The sequence below is a fragment of the Chinchilla lanigera genome, unplaced genomic scaffold (assembly GCF_000276665.1).
Source record: "Chinchilla lanigera isolate Chin_1 unplaced genomic scaffold, ChiLan1.0 scaffold00005, whole genome shotgun sequence".
Taxonomy (NCBI): Eukaryota; Metazoa; Chordata; class Mammalia; order Rodentia; family Chinchillidae; genus Chinchilla; species Chinchilla lanigera.
In genome coordinates, this window is record NW_004955406.1 from 22,281,503 (window position 1) to 22,308,698 (window position 27,196).

The 27,196-nt window shown below is 36.5% G+C and overlaps 1 protein-coding gene across 5 annotated transcripts in view; it reads left to right on the plus strand.

Annotated features, from left to right (window-relative positions):
• The window catches only part of Smg7 (SMG7 nonsense mediated mRNA decay factor), a 79,485-nt gene that overhangs the window by 8,205 nt on the left and 44,084 nt on the right, over positions 1-27,196 (plus strand). The gene's annotated exons all lie outside the window — the stretch shown is intronic.

Consider the following 27,196-nt stretch of genomic DNA (forward strand, 5'->3'; position numbering starts at 1 on the left):
AACTTTATTGCCAAACTGTTGAAATACTCTTCCATCTGGAACTTTGCCTGTAGTTCTTACAAGTATTGAGAGGAAAGCATTGACTTCGGGGTTTAAACACTGCCCATTACTCCCTCAGTTTTTGGACCAAAAATTTAGCATCCTATGGGTCTTGATTTCTTTTTTTTGTTTTTTTTTTTTTTTTTTTTTTTGGTTTTTCTCTGGTACCGGAACCGAACTCACGACCTTGAGCTTGCCAGGCAGGCGCTTTTGCCGCTGAGCTAAATCCCCAGCCCCGGGTCTTGATTTCTTTAAATGTAAAATATAATTTCTCATGGAATTACTGTTAAAATAGCAAAGGCTTAGATGTGTTTAACAATTCTTGTTTCTCTTTCAGGCTAAATTCTGGTTCTTTTTCAGACTTCCAACACCTGTCCCACTGCAAGTTAATCTCCTGCATAGTAATAATCCTGAAAAAGTATGTGTTTATGGCTTTCCTTTCCTCAAACCCCTTAATCTGACATTGTTACCTTCCATAAAATGACCCTTATCTGCTTCTGCCAAGTGGTATCTCCTTACACTTTGGTAGGAATCAAGCCTTAGTAAGAATAGTTTGCTAATTGTCTTCTAAACATGACATATCTATCTATTCCTGTTAAATCCCCACCCCCATTTCTCCTGTAGGAATTGTCACCCTTCCTAGTTTAGCTTAATAAGCATTGCCTTTTTTATGATGATTCCCTTGCCTACTGTGGTGATTTCTGCATTCTTTGAACATGAAGAATTATTTCTTGATTTTTTTTTTTTTAAATTTTAAATAGAAAAAAAGTAACAAAATGAGAACAATGAGGACAAAAACAAAACAACACAAAAATAATAAAAATGATAGAGGATTTCAAAACAAATAATAGGAATTAACAATTGTTGTTATATTACATATTGTTATCTTCAACGAAGTTGCTTAGATTACCAGATGTAACAATGCAAGATAGATCAAACAGTTAAAGAGAATAACAAATAATAAAAAAATTAGAAATGATACAGAGTTTCATTAAACAAGATGGTAGGAATTCACTAATGGTTGTTATATTACATATTGTTGTCTTCAAATTACTCAGCTATTTCTTGATTTTTGTAGTGATCTCTTTTTGTGTATTTTTTTTCTCTGCAGGTAGACTGTAATAGAGACCATGTATTCGCATTTTTAAAGGCATAGAGTACATAATAGATGATAAGTAAAATTTTCATGTTTTTCTTAATTTTCTGCAAACTATTTACAGAATACTTACTTGCTGTAGTTTAGATCTAATATGTCCCCCAGAAGTCTCATTTGTTTGGAAGGTGATTGAATCATTGGGACACTTTAGGTGGGGCCTGGTTGGAGGTGGTCACTGGGACCCTGACCTGGAAAAGTATACTTGTTGCCACTGCTGCTCCCCTTCCCTCCCATTTCCTGGCTGATGTGATCAAGCTACTTTCCTCTGCCAGGCCCTTCTACTGGGCTGTTTCTGCCCAGAGAACTAAACAGTGAACCAAAGTAAACCTTTCCTCCTTTAAATTGAAGGTGTTGGGTATTTTGTATGGAATGAGTAAAACAGTACTGTATGCCAGTGGTAGGCTCTGAGGATATAAAAACAAATGGGCCGATTTCTTGTTCCTTACGAGGGGTCGAAGGGTGGTCTTCCGAGGGGTGGAGGAGCATAGATACTGTGTAGATGTTTCAATGTAATGTAAATGCTGTGTTTTACATTTTCAAGGAATGTTCTAAGTATACTGAGGGAAATAGAATCTTTCCTAGCTGAGGGGTATGGGGAAAGCTTCTAGACTCGAACATATGAGCTCAGTTTTTTGTTGTTCAGCTGTTTTTGAGACATGGTCTTGATATATTGCCCAAGCTGGTCTTCTCGGCACAGGTGATCCTCATGCCTCATCCTCCCCAGTGCTTGAAAAATAGGCCCTAGATCACTTTTAAAGGATGAGTGGGAATGGGCATGTGAAGAAAACAAGGAAAGTATATAGCAGGCAGAAGAAAAAGAGTAATACCTTGGGGCAGTGTATTTGAGGAACTCAAGTTTGATATTAGGAATGATGGACAAATTGGTTGATGTAAAAACATTATGATCAGACAAGGGTCATTTAAGTTATACCATGTAAACTAAAGAGATTCTAACCACTCCCCATATCACTCTACCTTCCCTTTGGGAATCCAAGGTTCTCTTTTCAAGAAACCCGGTCATTAGTTAAGGGAGCAATTCATATTTGAATGGTTGATGTTTGTTTTGCACATTCCTACTAGACTAGGCAGTGTGTAGAGTACTTCCTTTGAGATGCACAGTTTTAGGTTTCCTTCCCCTGCATTTATATATAACTTCGTCTTGGGTAAAAATGATTTATTTGGAGTATTACTAAATTGTATGGGAGAGGAAAGCTTAGTGAAGTGTAAGTTTTTTTATTGATACATTTTAGATATACACAATGACAACATTCATCATAGGGAATTTGTACCTGGACATGATATATTTTGCTTCTTTTTTTCCCCATTCCTTTCCCCCTCTTCCCGTCCTTTTTATACAAAAGTTTCTTTCTGTCCATTTTTTTTTTCTTGTCCCATCCTTTCTCCCTCCCTTGTTCTCCTCATTGGAGCATTTTCTTCCCATTTCCCAATATCTCTTGTACATTTTGGTCTTTATTTACACTTTTAGTTTCTGATACCAAAAAATGTGGTATTTAAGTGTGTGTCTTATTTATTTCATTTAAGAGTATGGTCTCAAGGTGCATCCATTTTGTTAGAAATGTCTGAAGTTCATCCTTTGTGGCAGAGTAGTACTCCATTGTATAAAAAAACCACATCTTCTTTATCCATTCACTAGTTGATGGGCCTTATGACTGTTTCCAAGATTTAGATATTACAGACTATGCCACTATAAACATGGGTGTACATATATCACTGTGGTATGATGTTTTTAATTCTGGGAAGATACCAAGAAGTGGAATGGCTGAGTCAAGTGGAACCTCTACTTCAGGTTTTTGAGGAATCTCCACACTAATTTCCATAGTGGTCACACCATTCTACACTCCCACCAACAGTGGAGAAGGGTTCCTTTTTTCCCACAGCCCTATGAACATTTGTTATTAGTTGATTTCTTGGTAATGGCCATTCTTTTTGAAGTGAGATGAAACCTCTGTGTTGTTTTAATTTGTGCCTCTCAAATGACCAGTGATGTTAAACATTTTTTTTATGTATTTATTTACCACTTCTTCTTCACCTGAGAAGTATCTGTTCGTTCAGATGCCCATTTTTGTGCTGGGTCTTTAAGTTTGGGGGAGAATCTTTTTTTTTTTTTTTTTTTTTTTTGGTTTTTCTCTGGTACCGGGAACCGAACTCACAACCTTGTGCTTGCCAGGCAGGCGCTTTGCCGCTGAGCTAAATCCTCAGCCCCTAATTTTTTTGTTTTTGTTTTTGTTTTTTAGTTCTTTATATATTCTAGATAGTAGTCCTTTGTCTGAGGAACAGCTGGCAAAAATTTTTTCCCACAGTGTGAGTTGTCTTCAATCTGTTGATTTCTCTTGCTGTGCAAAAGCGTTGTAATAAGGTGAGATCCCCGTTGTTGATTCTTTATGATAGTTCCTGTGGGATCCAGGTTTTGTTCATAAAGTCTCACCTATGCCATTACATAAGAGTTGTACTTATTGTATCTTCCATCATATTTAGTATTTCTGTTTTAATATTTAGATCTTTGGTCCATTTAGATTTTAGTTTAGTGCATGGTGAAGGATATGGATCTAGTTTTAATCTTCAGCATGTAGAAAGCCAGTTTTTCCAGCACCATTTAATAAAGAGGTTATTTTTCTTCCTGTTTTCTGTAGGGTTTTTATCATGAGTGGGTGCTGGACTTTGTCAAAAGGTTTTTCTGCATCTATGGAGAAGATCATATGGCTTTAGTCCTTGGTTCTGTTAATATGGTGTATTACATTTAGTGATTTGCATATGTTGAACCATCCCTGCATCTTTGGGATGAATCCAACTTGGTCATGATATATAATCTTCTTGATGATTTGCTGCATTCTGTCTGCCAGTATCTTATTGAGGATTTTTGCATCTCTTTTTATTAGGGTAATTGGCCCGTGGCTCTATTGTTTGATTGGATAATTCTCTGGTTTTGGTTTCAGGGTAGAGCTTGCTTCCAGGAATGAATTTGGGAGTATTGCTTCCCTTTTGGTTTCATTAAAGAGTTTTGAAGAGTAGTGGCATTAAATCTTCTTGAAGTTTCTTGTAGAATTCTTGTGAATCTGTAGGGGCTTGAACTTTTCTTCGTTGGTATGTGTTTTTTGTTTCGGTGGTTTTTTTTTTTTTTTTTGGTATTTTTCTGGTACCGGGAATCAAAGTCACGACCTCACGGCAGTGCTGTGCTGTGGAGCTAAATCCCCAGCCCCTGTTGGTATGTTTTTAATTACATCTTCAATTTCATTGACTGATAATTGATTTATTTAGAATTTTTATATCTTCTTGAGTCAGCTTTGGCACTGTATCTAGGAATCTGTCTTGTGTTTTTCACCTTATTAGAATCAGGTTCTTGAAGTAGGTATGGATCTTTTGGATTTCTGCAGGATCTGTTGTGATTTAATCCTTCTCATTCTTAATTGCATGGATTTGAGTCTTTTGTCAGTTTTATTCAGTCTTTCAAAGAAGCAACTCTTTGTTGTTGTTTTTTCCTTGGTACTGGGAATCAAACTTGGGACCTTGTGCTTGCCAGGCCCAAGAACCAACTCTTTGATCATTGATTCTTTGTATTTTCTTAGTCTCCCTTGCGTTAATTTCTGCCCTGATCTTTGTAATTTCTTCCCTTCTACAAACTTTGAGCTAGATGTGCTCTTTTTTTAGAACTTTGAGGTTCAACATTCAGTTGTTTATTTTAGCTCACTCTTTTTCTGATATGGAAATTTACCACTATAAATTTCCTTCATAAGACTGCTTTTGTTGTGTCCAGTAAGTTCTGGTATGTTGTATTAGCATAACTATAGAAACTGTCTAATTTCTTTGTTAATTTCATCTGTGACCCATTGATTGTTCAGGAGGGTGTTATTTTATTTCCATAAGTTTATGAAGTTTTTGTGATTTCCTGTTTCATTGCACTATGGTCTAATAATATGTATGGGATAATTTCATTTATTTTTCATTTACTTAATCATGATCTGTTTTGGAGAATGTCCCATGTGCAGCTGAGAATGTGTATTCTGATGTTGTGTGGTGGAACACTATAGACATCTACTCAGTCTGTTTGTTCAGAAGTTTGACTCCGTTCTGATATTTCTTTTTTGGGGGGCTTTTTTCCAGTACCAGGAATTCAACTCATGACCTTGCACTTGCCAGGCAGGCACTGTGCTGCTGAGCTAAATCCCCAGCCCCCTGTTCTGATATTTCTTTGTTGATTTTTTTGTCAAATTGATCTATTTGCAACAGTGGCATATCGAGGTCCCCCATTATAGTTGTATTAGTGCTTATTTGATTTGTCATGGCCATTACAGTTGGGTGTGCTATTCTTTGGATCTATATTTTGGATTGTTACGTCTTCCTTTGGAAATGTTCCCTTTTCAAGGATATGTTGACCTCCTTTATCTCTCTTAATCAGTACTGGCTTGAAATCCACTTTGTCTGCAAGTAGAATAGCTACTCCTGTTTTTTCTGGGTTCCTGTCACATGGAGTATTGTTTTCTATCCTTTGACTTTCAGTCTCTGAATTTCTTTTTAAATTAAATGTGTTTCTTCTATGCAGTATATTGTTGGATCTTGCTTCTTGATCCATTCTGCCAGTCTGTTTCTTTTGATTGGTGAATGGAAACTATTTATATTGATGTCTATAACTGCTATGTATTGACTTACCATTGTCATATTATTTTCCTGTTGTGCCTCCCCATTTAATTACTTGCCTTGTTTAGTGGATTCATTCTATTGGAGTTCATGGAGTTGTAGTCCTCAAGACCTTTTTCTAGAATATTCTTCACAACACTTTGGATTATTGGTTTGGTGGTAATGAATTTCTTCAGATGTTCTTTGTCATGGAAGTATCTCATTTCTCCATGAATTTTGAAAGACAGTTTTGTGGGGTACATTAGTCTGTTTTGGTGGTTTTCTTTTCAAGCTTGAAATACTTTGCACCAAGTGCTCCTTGGGTTGAGGGTTTGTGTTGAGAAGTCAGTTGTGAACCTGATGGGCTTTCCTTAATAGATGATTTGTTTCTTTTCTCTTAACAGCTTTTAATATTTTGTTTTTGTGTTGAATTTTTGGAATCTTGAATGTTGTATGCTTTGGTATAGTTTGTTTTTTTTTTTTTAGTTTTGGCTAAGTGGAGTTCTGTATGCCTTACTCACCTGAATGTGAAATTCTTTTTCCGTGCTTGGGAGGTTTTCTGCCATTACTTCTGTGAACAGTTTTTTTTTTTTTTTTTAAATGTCATTTGTGCTATCCTGCTTTTTTTATTGATTCCAATCAGTCTTCTCTTACTCTTTGCATCATCTAATAGCTGTTGGATTGATTTTTTTCTTTTGTGGTCCTTTGCTTTTTTAAGCAATCTTTCTTTTCATGATTGCTAACCACAATCCTGTCTTCTGTATCTGATATTCTGACCTCACATTGACTGATTATGGTATGTATATTTTCAGTGGAATTTTAATCTCCTACATAGCTGTTTTGATCTGTTTCATGGATTCTTTTTCTTTCATGTGTTGAATGTTCATGCTTTCCATCATTTCCCTAAGCTCCTATTTTTTTTATAATTCTTTTTTTTTTTTTTTTTTTTTTTGGTTTTTCTCCGGTACCGGGAACCGAACTCACGACCTTGCGCTTGCCAGGCAGGCGCTTTTGCCGCTGAGCTAAATCCCCAGCCCCTACTCCTATTTTTTTAAAAGCTGTATCTGCTGTACAGTTACTGACCATTTCTTTCATTATGCTTACCATCTGTTTAGTTATCTGAGAAATTATCCCTGATTTGATTTTTCTAGAGCCTCGTTCATCTACTTTCCTACTTCTACTGTTATTGTTTCAGAAGTCCAGGTGAGTAGCTTTTGAATTGTTCCACTTCATTGCTTTTGGTGAGCTGGAAGTCCGGGGTTGAATTGTGATTGTCTTCTCATTTTCTGTTTTTTTCTTAGTTGAATTCCTGGGTTGATGCTTGTAAATTGCTTATGGCGGGTAATTTTATAACTAGTATTTAGAACCCTTAGGAAATGACTGTTTCTCAGAGATGTCTTCCAGGTGTAGCTGGCTTTTGGGTTTTGAGTCTTTTGCAAGATCCTACCTCTTCATTTTATTGGGGATGAGAAGTTACTGCCTATTTAGCCTAGTCCCTGGTTCTTTGGCACTGGCCTGTTAATATTTTTTATGACCCTTAGGCAGTCTCAGTCTTGGCATACCAGGAAGAACAGCTGACTGGAACAGTTGTGTCACTTTGGCTAAAGTAGTACAATTAGCAATAACAATAGCATAAAACACAGCATCAAAAATTACAAACTGTGGCAACTATTAATTTGCCACCAGTAACTGTATGAGTTATACTTATGGTTATATAATAAATAAAAAACAAACCAAATAATTGTGTACAGTAAATATCCCTTCAATATGGCGATTTTATCCTGAGGGGAGAAAATTTTAGAGGTACTGGGGGGAAACATGTAAAGAAATAGAAGAGGAAGAGATTAGAAGCAAGATTGGAGGACAAAGGAAGATTATATGAACTTTGGGAAACTAGTGAAGAAGACTGGAGGAAAATAGAGAAAGAAGACACAAAAACAACAGAACAGTGACAACAAAAAAACTAGAAACAATGTTCACACTCATAAAAACAAGGACAAATGATCAGGAAAAAGAAAACAAGACAAAAAACAAAAGGGAAAAAAGAAGAAAAAATGTCCACTTCAAGGCTTGTCTTTGCTGTCAGTGCTAGACAGAGTAGGCACATAGCCCAGATCTGTGTTGATTAATCTCAGCAAGCCTGCACCTTTCCTTCCACTGAAATTCAGGCTTGTTTCTGGCTGTGAGGCTGGAACCCAGTTTGTTCAGCCTGCGACATTTATGTGTCTCCTACTGGCCTGGACTGGGTTCTGCCTCATCCTGACACTGGGAATAGCTAGATGGAGCCAGCCTGCAGTTGTTCTGAGTTCTGAGCTCAGTTGACTCCTCTCTAAACGGCTACTGGCTAGTCACCTCCTCCTGGGTACGTCTGAACCTGAATAACTCACTAGCCACTGCAGCCCACTGTCTGCTGCTCCATTCTACTGGTGGCTTCTCCATGGAGGCCTCTGGTGTCACCAGTATTCATCATGTGTCTGCAGGTTCAAGCTGCCTGTCACACATGAGTCAGGGTTCAGGGACAAAGTGCTGCTTGCCACCTCCTTTTTCTACATTGAGGTCTCTTCACTCTCCCTGTGGACTTCAGTTCTTGCTTCAGATCCTGAGACACGGGGACCCACTTCCCTCCTTTTCTTCCTCACATTGCTATATTCCAACATCTGAATACCAAATCTCAGAGAGGCTGTTTCTCTGCTGCTCACCATACCACCATCTTCCCAGAAGTCTCCCAAATACATGTAATTCTGAAAACAACTTTGAATTGATAGAAACTCCAATCAAGAGAAAGAAGTTAAATACAAAAGATACTGTGAGACCTAGAGCAGTGATCAAGCTCAGAATTCTCCTTCCTTAGTCCTACAGGTAGCTGGGATTATAGGCATATGCCGTAGTATTGCCTACTTCTTTATAGTAGTTGTTTTAACTTTTACTATTTCTTGAAGCTTTACTACTCTAAGCAGATGGCTTTTATAGCAGACATAAAAATAGAAGCCTTTTGGTGGGACTGATCTCACTCCTGCTTCCTCCTCCACTAGTCTGGCCTCTGTCCCTCTTCTCAAAGTGGAAATGTTGCCTTTATATTAAGTTGATCTCTGCTGTGGATCTAACAGTATTTTTGTACTTAACTTGTTTCTCTCTTGAATGGAGTTTCTTTTTTTTTTTTTTTGGTTTTTGGGTTTTTTTTCCCTGGTATCGGGGATTGAACTCACGACCTTGCGCTTGCCAGGCAGGTGCTGTGCCGCTGAGCTAAATCCCCACCCCTTGAATGGAGTTTCATTGTAAACATTTAAAGAAACTGTCCTTAGCCTGTGTATCTTTCCCTGGCAATGTTTGATCATTTGTCTTCTCTATCACCTTCAAAATGTGATCTGTGCTGACTCTACTACCTTACCTCATTGCTCTCAGGTTTGTCTTCAGCCCTCCACTCAAACTATACTTGCCTAGGTAACCAAAACTTCCTGTTTTTTTAAAAAAAAAAATCCATGGATTCTTCATTATTGTATGTTTGCTCTGCATGACCAACTTTTTTCTTCCTTTTGCCCCCACTTCACAAATTGAGCAGAAGGGCTATCTTGTTAATAGTTGTATCCCTCCAGCTTTGAATCAGGAAATGTAGCATCTCTTTGGTGAATGTGTATTCAAAGAAGGTGTGAAAATACTTAAGTGTACTAATGTAAGTTTTACTTGGACCTTGTTTATTTTTCAAGTGTTTCCTTGTGGCATTATTTTTTAGTTCTGTTCAAATTTGTCTAATACTTTTGTTTAACTTGTCTTTTTATTATGCTCAGAATAATTCTTACATGGAAGGCTGTTATCTCTTGTGATATACTTTATCAGTTTGTTAGCTTTTATTTTAAAAAAGTAATTTTGTTACCAGAAAGCATAGCTTCTATTCCAAATAAGAGTGCAGGCCAAGTCTAGCACTTAAATATATAGTGGTTTAAGAGCAAGATTTTGTTTTCTCATGCGTCTTTGTTTGCCTATTGGATTTGTGACCTTGGGTAAGTTATCTAATCTTTCAGATTCCAATTACCTTAGTGGTGAAATGGAGATAATATATTTCTTAGGATTTGACAAGAAATGAATGAGGTAACAGTAAAAGTTCTTAGTACAGTGCCTTGTGCTTAGTAAAAGAAACCAATAAATGGAGTTTTTGTTATTAATATTAGTAATAGTAGTAGTATATTTGTTACACAAGAACCTCAGATTCTTGTGGAACAGTTCTCCTATGTTATCTTCAATAGATTTCTTCGCTTTTTCCTTTGTTTGAACTACCTATACCAAGTTCTAGAACTATGACAGGGTCACTGGATCATGGACAATGCCTTGAATACACATGCATTTGACTTCTGGCTATTTTATTCTTTTCAGAACTAGGAATAGAACTTACTGTAACAGTATATTTAAATGATTGGTTTTAAAGACAGTGAAATATTGAAGATGCCATGATGGATTGTATGAATCATCATAAGGGAAACTAAATTTATAAAACCATTCCTAAAAGAAAAATCCTATCAATGACTATCATTTCATGAAGGTAAATTTCTTTTTAGAGGAGCATCATAACCTAAAGACCAGTGTGAAGGGTATGTGCAGAAGAATGTAAGGACATGGGCAAGAGAGGCAGTCAGATGACAGATTATGAAGTTCATTGCAGTTTGAATTTTGTCCTGAAAGTCATGGCGAGTCATAGTAGTGTTCTAAGCAGAAAGGAATAGCACCAGGGAGAGATACTAGACAGTGAGTTGGAAGAGGTACTAATTAAGAGGCTCCAGGTGAAAAATGATGTGACAGACCCAGACTAAGTGATTCATGCATGTTTTACCTTTGCCCCGTAACCCTGTTAAAGAACGTGTTTTTCTTAATGAGACATGAGTTGCTTTTCTTTGGCTTTAGACTCAGATAGAGACATAATTTATTTTTTTATGCTACTCACTTTCAGATCCCTAGATTCCATGTGAGGTACAATGGAAATGAGAGAACAATTTAGGATCTGGAATTTTGGCCATATACTGTAAAGTGAGTTTGAAAATAATATAATGTGATATCAGGCTAATAAAATAACTATAAATCCTTCTACTCTCAGCACAGTTCAAAACACTTGGATGTCCAGGTGTGTGACATTTTCCTTATACACAGGTATTCTCCAGTGGGCACCAAATGAGTGTCCTATAATTCATTTCAGCTCTGAGGCTTGCTAGACTGTTCTCACTTAAGATGCCAATCACAAGTAGACAGTTGTCACTTTTATATACCTGAGTCACCTGCTGTAAATTAGTGTTCCTGTAGCCTTCCTCCTTGGATTGATCATTTACTAGGGTGGCCAGAGAACTTCACTTGTATTTACTGGTTTATTTTAAAAGATATTGTAAAGGATCAGATGAACAGCAATGTGAAGTGATACATCAAGCAAAATATAGTGAAGGAGTCACAAAACATCCATGCCCTCTCTGGGCATATGACCTTTCCAGTACCTCCATATGTTCAGTAATCAGGAAAGCTATCAAATGCTTATTCCATAGTTTTTTTATAGAGTTTGACCTCCAGGCTTTCTGTCTCTCCCTTCAGGGTCAGTGGATAGAACTAAAATTTCCCACCCTCTAATCACTTGTTTTTCTGGTGACCAACCATCTCCTCAACCCATCCAGAAGCCCCAGCCTAAAATACCTCATTAACGGATTCATGTAAATAGTAGATGTTTCTGTCACTCAGGAAAGTCCATTGGTTTTACATGCTCTGATGGGAAGCAGAGACAAAAACCAAGTAAATTTCATATTATGCCACAATAACCCATAAGTTTTCTTCTTTTTTATTTGTTATATCCATTGTTTCTGTCTAAAATAATGATTCCTTTTCCTTTCCACTGTTTTTGGCAGTTGATATGAAGCTACAAGTGATGTCAGCCTTCAAAAATGTGTTACCATGACCAATGCTTGCTGTTTTAAGTGCTAACAAGGAATTGCTTTCCTTTATATGAGGATTTATTGTTTTTCTGTTGGATTTGAGAGATGTGTGCACTATCTCTTGATGCTACCATATAGCTGTCTTTGTGAATGTTTGAAAGGGAATCCTCAGTTAATGTCTTCATTTAAAATTCTTTTGGTATGTTATGTTATGATTTTATAAATAACATTTCTAGGAATCATTTTAACCTGTTTGAGGCCTTCTTGATGATTATGTTCTGTCTTGGTTCCTGTTTTCATTGTTGAGACAAAATACCCAATACTCAAAATTAAAGGAGGAAAGGTTTATTGTAGTTACACTTTGTAGAGGTTTTGGTTTAAAGTTGGCTAGCCTCAAGGCAGTATGGTATGGCAGAGGGGCATCACAGAGGAGAAACAGTTCATGGTGGGCAGAAGGCAGCAAATCAGTGAAGTAGTGAAGAAGCAGCAAGCCACAGCAGCTGCCCTCTTTCTGTCTCTTATACACTCACACCCAAGGTGGGCCTTCCCATCATCCACACTCAGAACTATGCCAAGCCAATCAGTGGACTAATTTAGTAATCACATACCCTTGATCCCAGCAAAACCCACTTAATCCCAGCGTCATACCATCTCTGAAGAAATATAGTCATCTCTGAAAATCCCCATCTGTGACTTCATGAGGCTTTGGGGGTACATGTAGAAAACCATCCATAACATTCTGCCCCTGGCCCCCAAAGACTTGTACACATTTCTTTATGCAAAAGCCATTTGGTCCATCTCTAGGAGTTGCCAAAGTCCTAACAGTTTCAGCATTGCTGAAAAGTCCAAGACCAAAGTATCTTCTGAGATTTAAGGCAAACTCTCAGCTGTAAGTCCTTGTACAAATGAAAAGAAAGTTAAACACTTCCAAGACAGAACATAATCATCAAGAAGGCCTCAAACAGGTTAAAATGATTCCTAGAAATGTTATTTATAAAATCATAACATAAGAAAATCATAACAAAAGAAAGTTAAACATACAATGGCAGAAGATAAATATTCCCATTCCAAATAGGGGGATAGAAAGGAATGGGACCAAAACAAGTTGGAAATCCATCGTGGCAAACATTCTTACTTTTCCAAGACGCTTGAGAATAGTAAGAACCAACTATTGTGGGCAGAAATAATTCCTATACACCCTGGCTAATAGGACAAATAGAGAATGTCCTGTCAATTTTTGTAAGCACAGAAGATGGAGATTATTTTCTCCTTATTGACTGAATAGCATTATTATGCAGAGACGTTTAGGTGTTAGCATCTTAACACTAGGGGATATAATTTTGCATGTGTGAAATTCAAATCTTTATTTCAAAAGGAAAATTCAGTATATTGGTCTATCATCTATCTGGTTGATGTATCCATCATCTATCCATCTACTTGTCTATTTTTGTGGTGATGAAACCGAGGGTCTCCTGCATACTAGGCAAATACTATGCCACTGAGCTACATCCCCAGCTCCAAGTGTGACTTTTTAAGCATAAAATCTTCCGCAATGTGGTGGCACACATTTGTAATCCCAGCCTCTTGAAGGCCCAGGCAAAAGGGTGGAGAGAGTTTAAGGCCAGCCTGGAATTACATAATGAGACCCTGTGTCCCCAAAAGAAAAGTACAAATTTTAAAAAAATTTTTAAGTAACAAATTACTACAATATGCTTTTGTATGTTACAGGATACCTTTTAATTTACATTTTGTTAATTGAAATTGAAACAGCAAGACAACTCAAGGAAGGGGACAACTTTCTTCTACTTAACCTCACAGTCTTAACTTCTTTCATGTGACTTCACATTGCCCTTGGAATGATCCTTTTCCAGAAAATCTTTCTTTAAATCACCTTAGAATTTTCTCAGATTATGACTACGTGTTTGCCTTTATTCTTACTCCTCTTTCATTGGTCACATTACTTTTCTTTGTGTTAGCCATATTTTGTTCCTGTGTTAGCATTTGAAGGGAGGGCTTTCACTTTATTTGTTACAATCTTAGGGCCATATTGACATTCAGTAAATGTTGACTAATATATGAATTTGTACTTACTGTACACATTTTGAATGACATGAACTTCTCATAATATCCATGTCTTCAAGAAGTGGTGGACTCTGAATAGTGTTTAATGTTGATCATTGTGATATAAACAGAACTAAACAATTTAAGCAATGAAAATAAGCAAGAACTGCATCCTTTTTAAAAAAGAAATTTAAAGTAAATTTAAATGGTTTAAATTTAAAGTAAATTTAAATGGTTTAAATTTAAAGTAAATTTAAATGGTTTAAAAAGGATGGGAAGGTAAGGGCAATATAGTAGGTTCTTAGTCATGAAGAACAGAAGCAGTTCAGGCTTATTTCAGCATAAAGGGCTGGAGAACTAGACTCATGGCTATATTAGCTTCCTAATGCCACTGTAACAAGTAGCCACCAACGTTGTGGGTTAAAACAACACAAGTATGTTATCTTACTCTTTGGAGGTTAGAAATTTGAAATGGGCCCCACTGGTCTAAAATTAAAGGATTGTTCCTTTCGGAGGCTGTCAGGAAGGATCTTTTCATCTTCAAAGCCAGTTATCGCATCACTCTACCCTCTGCTTTCCTCAGCACATCTCTTCTTTTGACTCTCGTGTCTCCTTCTGTCATTTATTAGGATATTTGTGCTTACATTAGGTACATTCAGATAATCCAAGATTCCTTTTTTAAAAAAGTCATTAATCACATCTGGAAAGTCATTTTTTCAGGTTAACATATTCAAAGGTTCAGGGAATTAGGATGTAGACATCTTTGGGGGGTCACTCTGCCTCCCACCACAGCTATATAGTCTGGAACAGTGCCTCAAATTGCACCTTAGATCTCAGCCTGTTAAGATTCTGTGCAGAGGGCCTGGGGATTTAGCTCAGCGGCACAGCACCTGCCTGGCAAGTGCAAGGTTGTGAGTTCAATTGCCGGTACAGGAGGGGGGGCGGACCAAAAACAAAGAAACAAACAAACAAAAAGATACTGTGGAGAACCTCAGTTCTGTTCCTGATCTCCATTCCTGACCCCACACATGCCTGACACCATTCCACTGCTGTTGGAAATTGGTTGCAGTAGCTGCCACTGTCTAGGCTGCGTTAGCCACTGTTCATGTTTTCTCACATTAGCTCCCAATTATGTATGGACCTAGTGTCTTCATTAATGGAGTCTGAATTATATGCCTGACCCTATCTGCAAGGGAAACTGGTAAATCTATAATAGGAAGCAAGTTCTGCCTTATTAGTTGAGAGGATTCCTTAAAAATAGGGAGAAAAATTCAGATGATTGGCTTCTAAAAGGAATGCTACCAAGACAGCATGTAAACGCTGTATATTTAGAGTCACCGGTAATGAGAATTCTGTTGATAAACACAGATGGATGAGATACATTTTGGTTTCTGCTCTGGTGCTAACTGGGGCAAAAGTGGAAGGCCATGTTCAGATGCAGACCCTAACTAAGATGAAGCCAACTCTGTTATTTCAAGGCTTTTCACTTGGTATATAATCAGCTCTCCATACCCATGGATTTGACATCTTGATTCAACCAATTATAGGTTGAAAATATTTTTTAAAAAATTCTGCCTGTACTGAATGTTTACAAGCGTTTCCTTCATGTTATTCTTTCACAAATAATAGTATAATAATTATATTAAGTATTATAAATAACTCAAAAGTGCTTTAAGTATATGAGGGGATATGTGTAGGTTATATGTGAATACTATGCCACTTTATGTAAGGGACTTGAACACGTGTGGATTTTAGTATATGAGGAAGGTCCTGAACCATTTCCTTGCACGTACCAAGAGATAATACTTGCTGGTCAAACATAACTATTGATTACCTTTAAAATGACGGCATGAGAATAATTGGTGGGGTGGGTTTTGAGGCTTCCCTCTTTCACACTATTAGGTTATCAGTAACAGTAATGCTCATATATAGCTGTATTATCCAAAGTAGATTTGGCGGTTTAAATTTATTTAAGCTAAATGAAAGTTAAAATTCAGTTTCTCAGTCACATTAACCAAATGTCAAAGGGCTCATTTGTCTATTGGACAGCCCAGGTTGGTGCCAGCAGTGTAGCATGTTTATTTTTTGACAGGCAATCCAGGAAAAATATTTATAAGGCTTTTATTACATTTTTTTCTTTTCCATATAGTGCTGTGTATTTACAGTGTCCGTTCACATGTGTTAAACATTTTCACTGACAAAACAAGTTCTGTAAAATAAGCATTATTAACCCTTACTTTTCATACAGGAAATTGAAGCTCTAAGAGACTAGAGCAAACAGGGCTTGAATTACTTAATTCTACTCAGTGCAATATAAAGTACCTAGGGTGCTAAGTATTGTGTTACATGAAAAGCTGTTGAAAGAGCTAGTCTCTTTGCCCAGGTTTGGGTCTTATTCTCCAGTTCAGGTTGAATCTTTGTGTTTGGCTTGAGCGAGTGAAGACAGGTGAAACAATCCTGGGAAAAATTAGTTGTTATTTCCCCGAAACTGGCTACAGGATATTGAAGTTGTATATTTCACTACAGCTTGGATCTGGCTGTACTGTCAAGAATACATCTGGCTTTTCCCAGAGAGTCTTTGCTGGCCTTACCCTCAGTCAGTCTTAGGCTCAAATCCCCCTCTAGATTACTGTATTTAGTGATTTGCTTATTAAGTTTATTGCCCCCATCAACCTCGCATCAAGTTTGTAAGTTCTAATTTCCCAGCAGGAACCTTTTGTATTTTCTTCACTGCTGTATCCCAGGGCTTAGCGTCAAGTCTAAAGATACAGTAGTCCCTCATGTATTTTAAGGAATCAGTTCTGAGTATGATCCAGCTGTTTCTATCAGTGTGTTGGTCCCTTTTGTGTTACTACAGAAGAATAATACAGACTGAGGAAGTTATAAAAAAAAGAAATTTGTTTCTTACACTTCTGGGAGTTGGGACATTGAGTGACCCATATCATATCTGATGAGGGTAGTCTTCCTGTCATCCCATAATAGAAGGCAGAAAGGAAGGAGAGAACTAGAGTAGGGACAGATTTTGTAAGAAGCCCACTCTCATGACAAGGACATTAATCCACGAGGGCAGAGCCCTCATGACCTGCCTTTACCTTTTATTAAGTCTCAGCCAAAAATAGTTGCTTTAGGAATTCAGTTTCCAGCTAAACATTGGGAGACACATTCAAACCATAGCAATCAGCAAGCAAGGTGCTTGCCCTGAAGTGTACCCTCCCTCTCTTGGTATGGTTGTAGGAATTGAGTCTTCCTGTAATCTTCCTTTCATATAGTTAAAATAAAGGATCCTGTCACGGATGATTTATATCTGCACTGTCCAAGTGTAGAGGTTACTTATTAATGACCTAGGGATATTGAGTACTGAGGAACTGTTTTAAGTTTTGTTGTTCGGTTGGTTGATTGGTTGGCTTTTCTGAGACAGGATCTCACTGTATAGTTCAGGCTGGCTTTGAACTCAACTGTGTAGTCCACGGTGGCCTTGATCTTGGAATCTTCCTGCTTTATCCTCCCGAATCTTAGGGTTTACTGGTGTGAGCCACCACACCTGGCCTTGTTTAATTTAAATTTTAAGAACTGTGCTTGCTAAGTTATTGGAAACATTTTAAATGTTTCCAATATATTTTTATATTGACCAGTGTTGAACTGCTAATGTTTTAGATATGCTAATAATTAATTTTGCTGTTTTTTAAATGTAGCTACTAGAAAATTTAATTGTATATCTCTGACTCATATTTTTTTCTGTTGGCCAGTAGTAGTGTAGACCTTAAGGAGTTTCCACTAAATAATTTTTTTTTTAACTTTGTGTGTGTGAAATCACCTTAGTGTTTAAATACACAAATACTATCTTAACTACATTCATTCAGCATATTTATTCAGGGCTGGGATTATAGCTCAGCGGTATAAACGCCTGCCTGGCAAGTGCAAGGTCCTGAGTTTGATTCCTGGTACCAAAAAACACACACAAAAAAACATATTTATTCAGAGGAGATTATGTTGTAAACACTTCTATAGGCAGTTTTGGAGGTTTTATAGTGTGAATTACATTTTTAAAAATTAATAAAGAAATAACATATTAGAATGCAGTATATACCATAGTAAGTACAAAATTGAAAGATTCACAAAAAGATGTGAGGTTTTATGAAGTCTCATCCCCAAAAAATAGTTAAGAATTTTATTGACAATTAGAGAAAGATTTTCCAGCAGAGACAGTGTAATAATAATAAGACATAGAAAGTGTCTCAAGGGTCAGGAACATAGAAAGACCCTAGATTGAAAGGTACATTGTGGCATAGATGGTAAGCTATGGGCTTTTATCTTTTTTTGAGCTGGAAATCAGAATTGGTGATAGCCAGGTGTGGTGTAGTGCATGCCTATAATCCCAGCACTGGAAGGCTGAGGCAGGAGGATCTCCATGAGTTCAAGGCTAGCCTGGACCACATAAGCGAGTTCAAGGCCAGCCTGTACTACATAGTAAGACTATCTCAAAATTTTAAAAAAGAAAAAGAACTAGTATGATAAATTTGATGATTCTCTTAAGTGGACTCACAAAGACTCTTTGGGGAAATGGCCGAAATCTGTATCCTATGCAAGCCTAAATAACAATACTGAGAAACATAAATGAGATTTTTTTTTCTTGGTGATGGAATTGAACCTGGGGGTATTCTACAATTGAGCCACATCCCAGCTCTTTTTATTTTTTGAGACAGGGTCTCATGTCACTGAGTTGTCCAGCCTGACCTCCAACTTGTGATCCTCCTACCCCAGCCATCCAAGTAACTGGGATTATAGAGATGCATCATTGCACCCAGTCAGTGAGAGTTTTTACAGCAGAATAATCAACGAGATTTTAGTGACTGGTTAGATGTGATGGGTGTAGGAAATGTTAACATCTTCCAATGTGTTTTATGAATGTAGATTATACAGTACCTTTTATTCTTATACAGATAATGCATTTTAATTAGATTAAACATTGTGTTTAGAAGAAAATGGCCTATTTTTTCTCTGCTATCACATTAAAATCAACACAGATGATTTCTGAGACACTAAAAGGTGTGACGGTTTCTCCCCACCAGCACTCAAGTAATTCAGAGTCAGCCATTAGCCAGGTATCTTCTAATACACTTTTTCAAACGTTGTCTACCTTGAGATAGCACAAATCCTACAGGTTGATGGAATTACACGCCAGAAACTGTAGATTAAAATTATATTTATATATATAATTTTTATTTTGTTTCATTTATTTTTTGTGTGGTGCTAGAGATTGAACCTAGAGCCTCATGCGTGCTAGGCAAGCACTCTACTGCTGAGTCATACTCCTAACTCCACTGTGTTTTTAATCAGATTATCTCTATAAGACAATGTACTTCATTTTCACTTTGACAAACATGTTCCTGTAACTACCATCCTAATCAAGATCTAGAATTTTTTTTTTTGTACTAGGAATTGAACTCAGGACCTTGTGCTTGCCAGGCAGGAACTGTGCCAGTGAGCTGTATCCCCGGCCCTAAGATCTAGAATATTTTCAAATCCCAAAAAGGTCTTTCATATTCTTTTGTAGTCAGTGCTGACCTATTTAACCCTTTATGGCTCAGTGAAATCAGTACTCTTTAATTTTTATTACTATTGATTACCTTTGTTTCCAGAACTTCATAAGTGAAATAATATAATATATACTCTTATCTGTATTCTTTTGCTTGCCAAAAAATATGCCAAAAGATTAATCCACATTGTTGCATACAGAAAGTAATCCTTTTTGTTTACTTGTGGATCATATTCCACTGCATGACTGCACACAATTTATCCATTTATTTTTTGATGATTTTTAGGCTGTTAGTTTTTTTGATGTTGTGAGTAAAGCCTTTAAGAACATTCTGTCTTTTTGTGGGCATATTTTCATTATTCTTGGTTTGTATGTATATGTATATAATCATATCCTGGACGTAGATATTTCAGTCAGTAGCGGACTGCCTTTATAGCACTGATCCCATAAAGTTATACTGAAGCTAAGTAATTCCCATAGCCTACCTAATACTTTCATTATACTTTTTCTGTGTTTACACAAATATTTATCATTGTGCTACAGTTGCCTATGGTATTTTGTACAGTTATGTGCTATAAAGTTGTATAGCCTGGAGAAATAGGCTATACTATGTAGCCTGGATGTGTGGTAGGTTATACATGTACATTTGTCTAAATATACTCTGATATTCACACAGTAACAAAATTCCCTGAAGGTATATTTCTCAAACCATATCCTGTTAAGTGATGCATGACTGTATATATCTTCCGGATACAAATCTTTTGTCTATTTACCTGTCTTTGTGCATATTTATATATACACACACAAATGGTATGTACATGTGTGTGTATTTTTATCTTGCAGTCTGTGGCTTGCCTTTTAAGTTTTTTTTAATAGGTCCTTTTTTGCATATTTTAAAGTTTTTATTTTGAATGTTTTTAGGGTGACATAGAAGTTGAAAAAATAGCTGAAAAGGCTCCCTTATATTCTTTGCCCATCTACCCTTAATAATAATATTTTATGTTACCATAGGACAATGATCAGGACCAAACAGTTACTAACATGTCTTAACAACAGAAATTAATTTCTCACAGTTTGGGAGCCTGGAAAGTCCAAGATCTAAGTCTTGGCAGGTTTGCTGTCTGCGGAGAGTGTGATCTCTACTTCCAAGATGATAATTTGACTCTGCATCCTCCAGAGGGGATAGATGCTGGCTGTCCTCCCATGTCAGGAGGAGATGAAAGGACCGAAGAAAGCCTAGTTTTTTACAGCCCCTGTATAAGACACTAATCCCACCTGTTCAGGAGGAACATTCATGATTTAACTCCTGAAGGCTCCATTTCTTAATCCTGTTTCATTAGAGCTTACTTCAACATGCATTTTAAAGATGTAAACATTTAAACCATATAGTAGGGGATAAAAATATATTCCTAAATTTTATCCTACAAATTTTGTAGATTAAATCATTGATTGATTTTGAATTTTTTGTGTATGTTGTGATATTGTTTGAATTGTTTTCCATTTTCATATTTCTCTTGTAGTTGTTTTCACATTATTTGTTGAGAAAATTATTTTTCCCCATTAAATTCTTCGATACAGTTGTCAAAAATTGGCTGTACACGTACACACAAATGCATAAATAGATACATTTATTTCTGAACTCTGTTCTGTCCCATTGATCTATATATCTGCCCTTATTATAGATACAGTATTCCCTTGATTACTACAACTTGTTACATAGGTTTTGAAATCAGTTAGGGTAAGTTGTCTAACTTTATTCTTTTTGAAAACAGTTTTGACTGTTGTGGGTGCTTGTGTTTACAGATAAATTTTAAAATCAGCTTGCTAGTTTCTACCCAAGAAAACCTGCTTAGTTTTTGATTGGAACTGTATTCTAACTATAGGTCAACTTGAGGAGGATTATAGGTATTTAAGAATGAGCTTTTTGCTTTCACTAATTTTTTATGTCTTTGTTTTTGGCTCTTTGTTATTTCCTTCATTCCACTGGATTTGGACTTAATATGCGTTTCTCTTTAATAGCTTCTTTTTTTTTTTTTTTTTGGTTTTCTTTTTTTTTTAAATTTTAAAGGTAAAAGGAGGGAAACATTAACAGACATACAACATTTTACAACATCACAAGCACAGTACAGACAATACAGAGTTACAAACAAAGTGGTAGGGAATTAACAATGCTTGTTGTATTACATATGGATATCTTCAAAGTGGCTTCTCATGATTTAATAGCTTCTTAAAGTAGGTGCTTAGATCAGTGCTTTCAGACCTTGCTATTTCATTATAAGCAATTTAAAGCTATAGTTATCCTGCTTACATCCTGCTACATCTCTCATCCCGTCCTATATCCTGCACATTGTGTATGTTTCCATTTTCGTTTGATTTGAAATTTTTTCAAGCTTCTCTTGTGATTTCTACTTTGCCCTTTGATGATTTGGAAATGGAACAATATATTTCTAAGTATTTGAGGAATTAGATAGTTTTATTCCTTGAGTTAGCTAATTCTAGCTGGGTTTTTGTTGTCATTGTTTGTTTGTTTTGGTGATTTTTTGTTTTTCTTTGAGACAGGGACTCACTATTGTAGTTCATACTGCTCCTGAACTCACTATGTAGCCCAGGATGGTCTGAGACTCCTGGTGATCCTCCTGCCTTAGCCTCCCAAGTACTAGGATTACAGGTTGTGCCACCATCTCCAACTTAAGCTGGCTTTCTGTTATGAATTTGTAGTGTAGTGTGATTTTTAGTTCTTTGAAATTTCTTTTCTTTTCTTTTCTTTTCTTTTCTTTTCTTTTGGGCACCGGGATTCAAACTCAGGACCTTGTGCCTTGTGCCACTGAGCTATATCCCCAGCCCATTGTTTGAAATTTCTGAAGACTTGTTTTCTGGTCCACTATATGGTCTCTCTTGATGAATTCCATGTGCACTTGCAAAGAACATATATTGTATTCTGCTGTTGGATAAAATGTTCCCTAAATACCAAAGAGATCTGTTTGTTGATGGTTTTGGTTCAACCTTTATGGTTTTGTGCCTGGTCTGCTGTTTACAGAGAGAAGACTTGAAATCTCCAAGTAATTATAGGTTTGTCTCTTTCTTTTTTCTATTTCTCTTTTTTGTTTTATCTCTTCAATTGCTTGGTGAGCTATATCTTGGTCTTTTTTTTTAGGGGGGTCACTTTAGGATTTAATGTTACTCATTTTTCTATCATATCATTTTATGTGCATTAGAAAAAGTTTTAACAGTATACAGTACTTTCCTCTTTGTACCATTATGGCGAAATGTCTACATTTTTTTAAGCCACAAAATGTAGTAATTTTTGCTTAAGTCAATTTTTTTCATTAATAAATTTTAAAGCAAGGAGTAAAAAGTTATTTTGTATTTCCTCATATGTTTATCATTCCTGGCAATCCTCATCTCTTTGTTTAGTCACAGGTTTCCATCTAGTATTGTTTTCAAGCCTGAAGCTCTTCTGTTTTTGAGTTTTCCTTATGGTATTGATGTCATCACATTGCCTTAACTCTTGTGTTTTTGACAATGTATTTTACTTTCAGTTTGAAGGATATTTTTGCTGAATATAAAATTATAAATTCAGGGTTTTTTTCTGTGGCTTGAAAATATTATTCTTTTACTTTCTGGATTGTCTTTTATTCTGATAATCTGCTTTTTCTGAGAAATATATCTTTTTCTCTGCTGTTAAGATACTATTATTGTTTTCAACCATTTGATTAAATGCTTTTGTACATTTTTTTGTGCTTAAATACTTGAAGTTTATTGAGTTTCTATTTGTGGATTTATAATTTTTATCAAATTTGAATAAGATTCGGTTTTTATTTCTTCACCTAACTTTTAAAGTAATTGATATAAATCATATTTGATATGAACTTTTCTTGCCCAAGTGAAATGGTAATTTAATTTTATTGAAAAGTACAGAATTGTGTCAGTTAAGAGAGTAATTTTTTGTTTGTTTGTTTGTTTAGAAGAGACAGATTGAAAATCTGGAGTTAGAGTGATCTTAGCCTATCAAAGAAGCTCTTTGTTGTTGAGTAGATGGGTGGGAAGGTACATTAAAATTTGTTTCATCTAATTTTATGTCTTAGATGCTACTGAAGACAATCACCTACCATGAAGATTTGGCCTCATCTTTTTTATCTTGTATTCTGTGAACAGTAATTTTGACCCTAAACTACAGAAAAAGTTACTTGTAATAATGACTTAGAGGTACTTACAGAAACATTCTACAGTTGCCATTGAAGTCTTTGTATGCTGTTTCTTCTGTATAATTTATGTGAGCAGTTAAAGGAAACCTGTGTTGTCTGGTAATTGTCTCATTAATCAAAGAATTCTAAAATTAGGATTTTTGTTTTGTGTTAAGAGTGGGAAGAACTAAAGAGACACCACCTGGGAAATAACTTAAGCTAGAAGCTAAAACCAGGCAAGATTTTTTTTTTTGGAGTTCTTTAGGTTTCAAAGTTAAACAGAGGATGTGGGTGGGTCTTAAATCTGTTGAAAAAGCAAACTGGGAATAAATCATAAGTAGTAAGATACTTAAAGTTTAGTGTTTGACTGTTTGAACTGTTGAAAATTGAGTTCTATTGTCCATTATGAAGAGAAAAAGTTTAGGCTCCAGAAATGTGGATTTGAATCCCAGTTCTAGCACTTAACTGTCTTTTGGCCTGTTATAAGTTCCTTAAAATTGCTGATCTTTGTTTATTTATGAAATTGGAAAAATTTCAGGTTACTATGAACAGAAAACTGAACGGCTTATGCATTTCACTTGTCATATAGTAGGCCCTTAGTTGTCTCTACTTAAACAAGTCCCTGTGGCCTTCAGAAGACTATTTGTTCCCCTTTGTCAAATATTTTCTATGTTGGTACATATTTATCCCATCTCATTTATCTCATCTTATAAAAGCTGTTAGGTATTCCATCTTAAAAACCCTTTGGCCTTCATATTTTCCTCCAGCTACTGCCTTTCTTTCCTAAGACAAAATTGTCTAAACTCAGTTTTAGTTTCAGTTCTTCTCTCATTTTTTTCAACTAAGTCCATAAGCTTATATCCCCATTTCTCTACCAAAATTACTGTTTTTTGGCAGTGCCGGGAATTGACCCTAGGGCCTCGTGGTCTGCCATTAAGCTGCTCAGCTATCCCAAATTGTTCTTCACAAGATCCTCAGTGTTTGCACATTACTAAATCCAATGGACAGCTCTCAGGCCTCATTTTACTTTATGCATCAGGAGGATATATATATCTAAACATCTTATTAAAACTCTTTGCTTATTTGGCTTCCAGGACACCATGTTCAACAAATGCTGTCTCTGGCCATTGGTTCTCAGTCTGTTTACAGTTCCCTTTTCAGTCTAGCCTCTAAGTATGGGTGATCCTCAGATTTTTGCACTTCTGTGCTTACATATTCTTTTGGTCATGTCATCTTGGGCTTTAAATTATATGTATATACTAATGACTCCTAAGTAGGTATCTTTACTCCCAGGCTTTCCTCCAAACCCCAGACTTTTTGAGAAAGGGTCTTATACTGTATTACCCAGGCTAGTCTCAGCCTCCTGGGCTCAAGTGAGTCTGCTACCTCAACCTCTCAGCCAAACACACTCTAACAAATCGCCAGTTGTGTTCCTTTGGATATCTAATAATCACCATCATTTTTTTAAAAAGCTTATAGAACGTCGTATACCAAGCATTGTACCAAAACGATCTCATACCCCTAAAGCTACTTATTTCTGTTGCATTCTTCATGTTAATACATGGTGCATTCTCTGTTTCAATTTCTTAGACTGAAAACCACAGAATCATCTTACTTTGTTTTGTCTTTCCACTCATCATTCAGTCTGCCGACAGATGTTATTAGTCTCATCACTTCTTACCATCTCCGTGGCTGCCTACTGGTAAGCCAGTCAATGCAGCCTGGTGGAACCTGTTAAAATTTAAGTTAGATCATGACTTTCTTTAAAATCTTAAACGATTTTGCGCAAAAGTCACCCACCTTCACACTAACTCTAGGGAATACTGACCTTCATAGTCTAATTCTTAGAAATGTGTGTGCCCTCAGCTGGGATAGCTGTGATAACTGGGAAAACTGTATCTAAGTGGTCATCCTCAGTTTTATGATGTGATGATGGTGTTACAAAAGGGCAAGCCCAAGGCACAAGTGCTTACCAAGTCTCTGTGTTGTGTGTGCTGAAGTCCAATTAGCTTGGCCAAGCCTAACATGAGTGTGTAAAGGGAATTCTTGAGAGTACAGACAGCTGCCAGGAAGGGAGTGATTCACTGGAGGTTACTAATAAAATGAGCCATAGGCTTTATGATGTTTATCAGATACATTTGTTAAATTGTTTGCTTATAATATAGTACCCATCTCTTTCAGTGGATATGAAAATAATCAAGAAAAAGGAGCTGTTTAGATAAAATTGTTGTTTGAAAGTATGGGCTGAATAATGGTTCTTTGTTTTAAAAAGTTAAATTTGACTTTTGTAGTCTTCCCCAACCCCTATACTAAGGATTGAACTCAGGGCCTTTACACTGAGCTACATCCCCAGCCTTTTTAAAAAAATTTAAATTTGTTTTTGCAGTGATGGGAGGTTGAGCCCAGGGCCTTCACACCAAGCTACACTCCCAGCTGTTTGTTTATTTGGAGACAAGATCTCATAAATTGCACAGGCTGGGCTGGAAATTGGAGTCCTTCTGCCTCAGCCTCATAGAGTACTGGGATTATTACAGACATGTGCCACTACACCAAAGACTGCCTGCATTTCCGTGATGATCTTTGATGTGGAACACCTTTTTATATATTTATTTGCTCTCTGTATATCTTCTTTGGTAAGGTGTTTGGTGCTTTGGCTCATTTTTACGTCAGATTTTTTTCATACTATTCAGTTGTCCCCCCCCCCTACCGGGAATCGAACTCACAACCTTGCGCTTTCCAGCCAGGTGCTGTGCCACTGAGCTACATCCCCAGCCCCCCATACTATTGAGTTTTGAGAGTGCTTTGAATATTTTTGATAATAGTCCTTTATCAAATGTGTCTCTTAAAACTACTTTTTCCCAGTCTTCTCATTCTTTTAACATCCTTGTACTTTACCTTATCATGTTGTCCTAGGGCAGTGGTGGCAAACCTATGGCACATGTGTTATTGTATTTTTCTTTAAGACAAAAGGTGTTAATGTAAAGTTGTTTTTTCTAAACTAAAACCTCTGCATTCAGGTTTGATTGTGGTGTTGGAACTTTGCAATAAATAAGCATGTTTTGGGTAGTAGTGTGGCACTCAGTCTTTAAAAGATGTGCCATCACTGTCCTATGGCAGAGTCACTTTTCATTTATTCTTAGTGTTTCCTGATAAGTCTAGTCTTTTATTACTTACGTGAGCCGTACTTTTGTGATGTTCCGGTTCATTTTTTTGCCCTTATTTGAAATTCTTTTAATCTTTTATTATCCATTATTTGCAAATACCTGAGTACTTTGTTATTGTCTTCCTTATCTGTTACCTTATCTTTTTTCTTTTCTCCCTCCCTTCTCCCCTCCCTTTCTTTCTTTCCTGGGAATTGAACCCAGGATGTTTGCACTGAGCCACAGCCCCAGCCTTTTAAGTAGTTTATATTTGTATTTTGTTTCAGGAAGGTACAGTGGTTATTACAAACACTATTTCCTTTCCTTTCCTTTCCTTTCCTTTTTCCTTTTTCCTTTTTCCTTTTTCCTTTTTCCTTTTCCTTTCCTTTTTCCTTTCCTTCTCTTCCCTTTCCTTTCCTTTCCTTTCCTTTCCTTTCCTTTCCTTTCCTTTGCTTTGCTTTGCTTTGCTTTGCTTTGCTTTCCTTTCCTTTCCTTTCCTTTCCTTTCCTTTCCTTTCCTTTCCTTTCCTTTCCTTTCCTTTCCTTTCC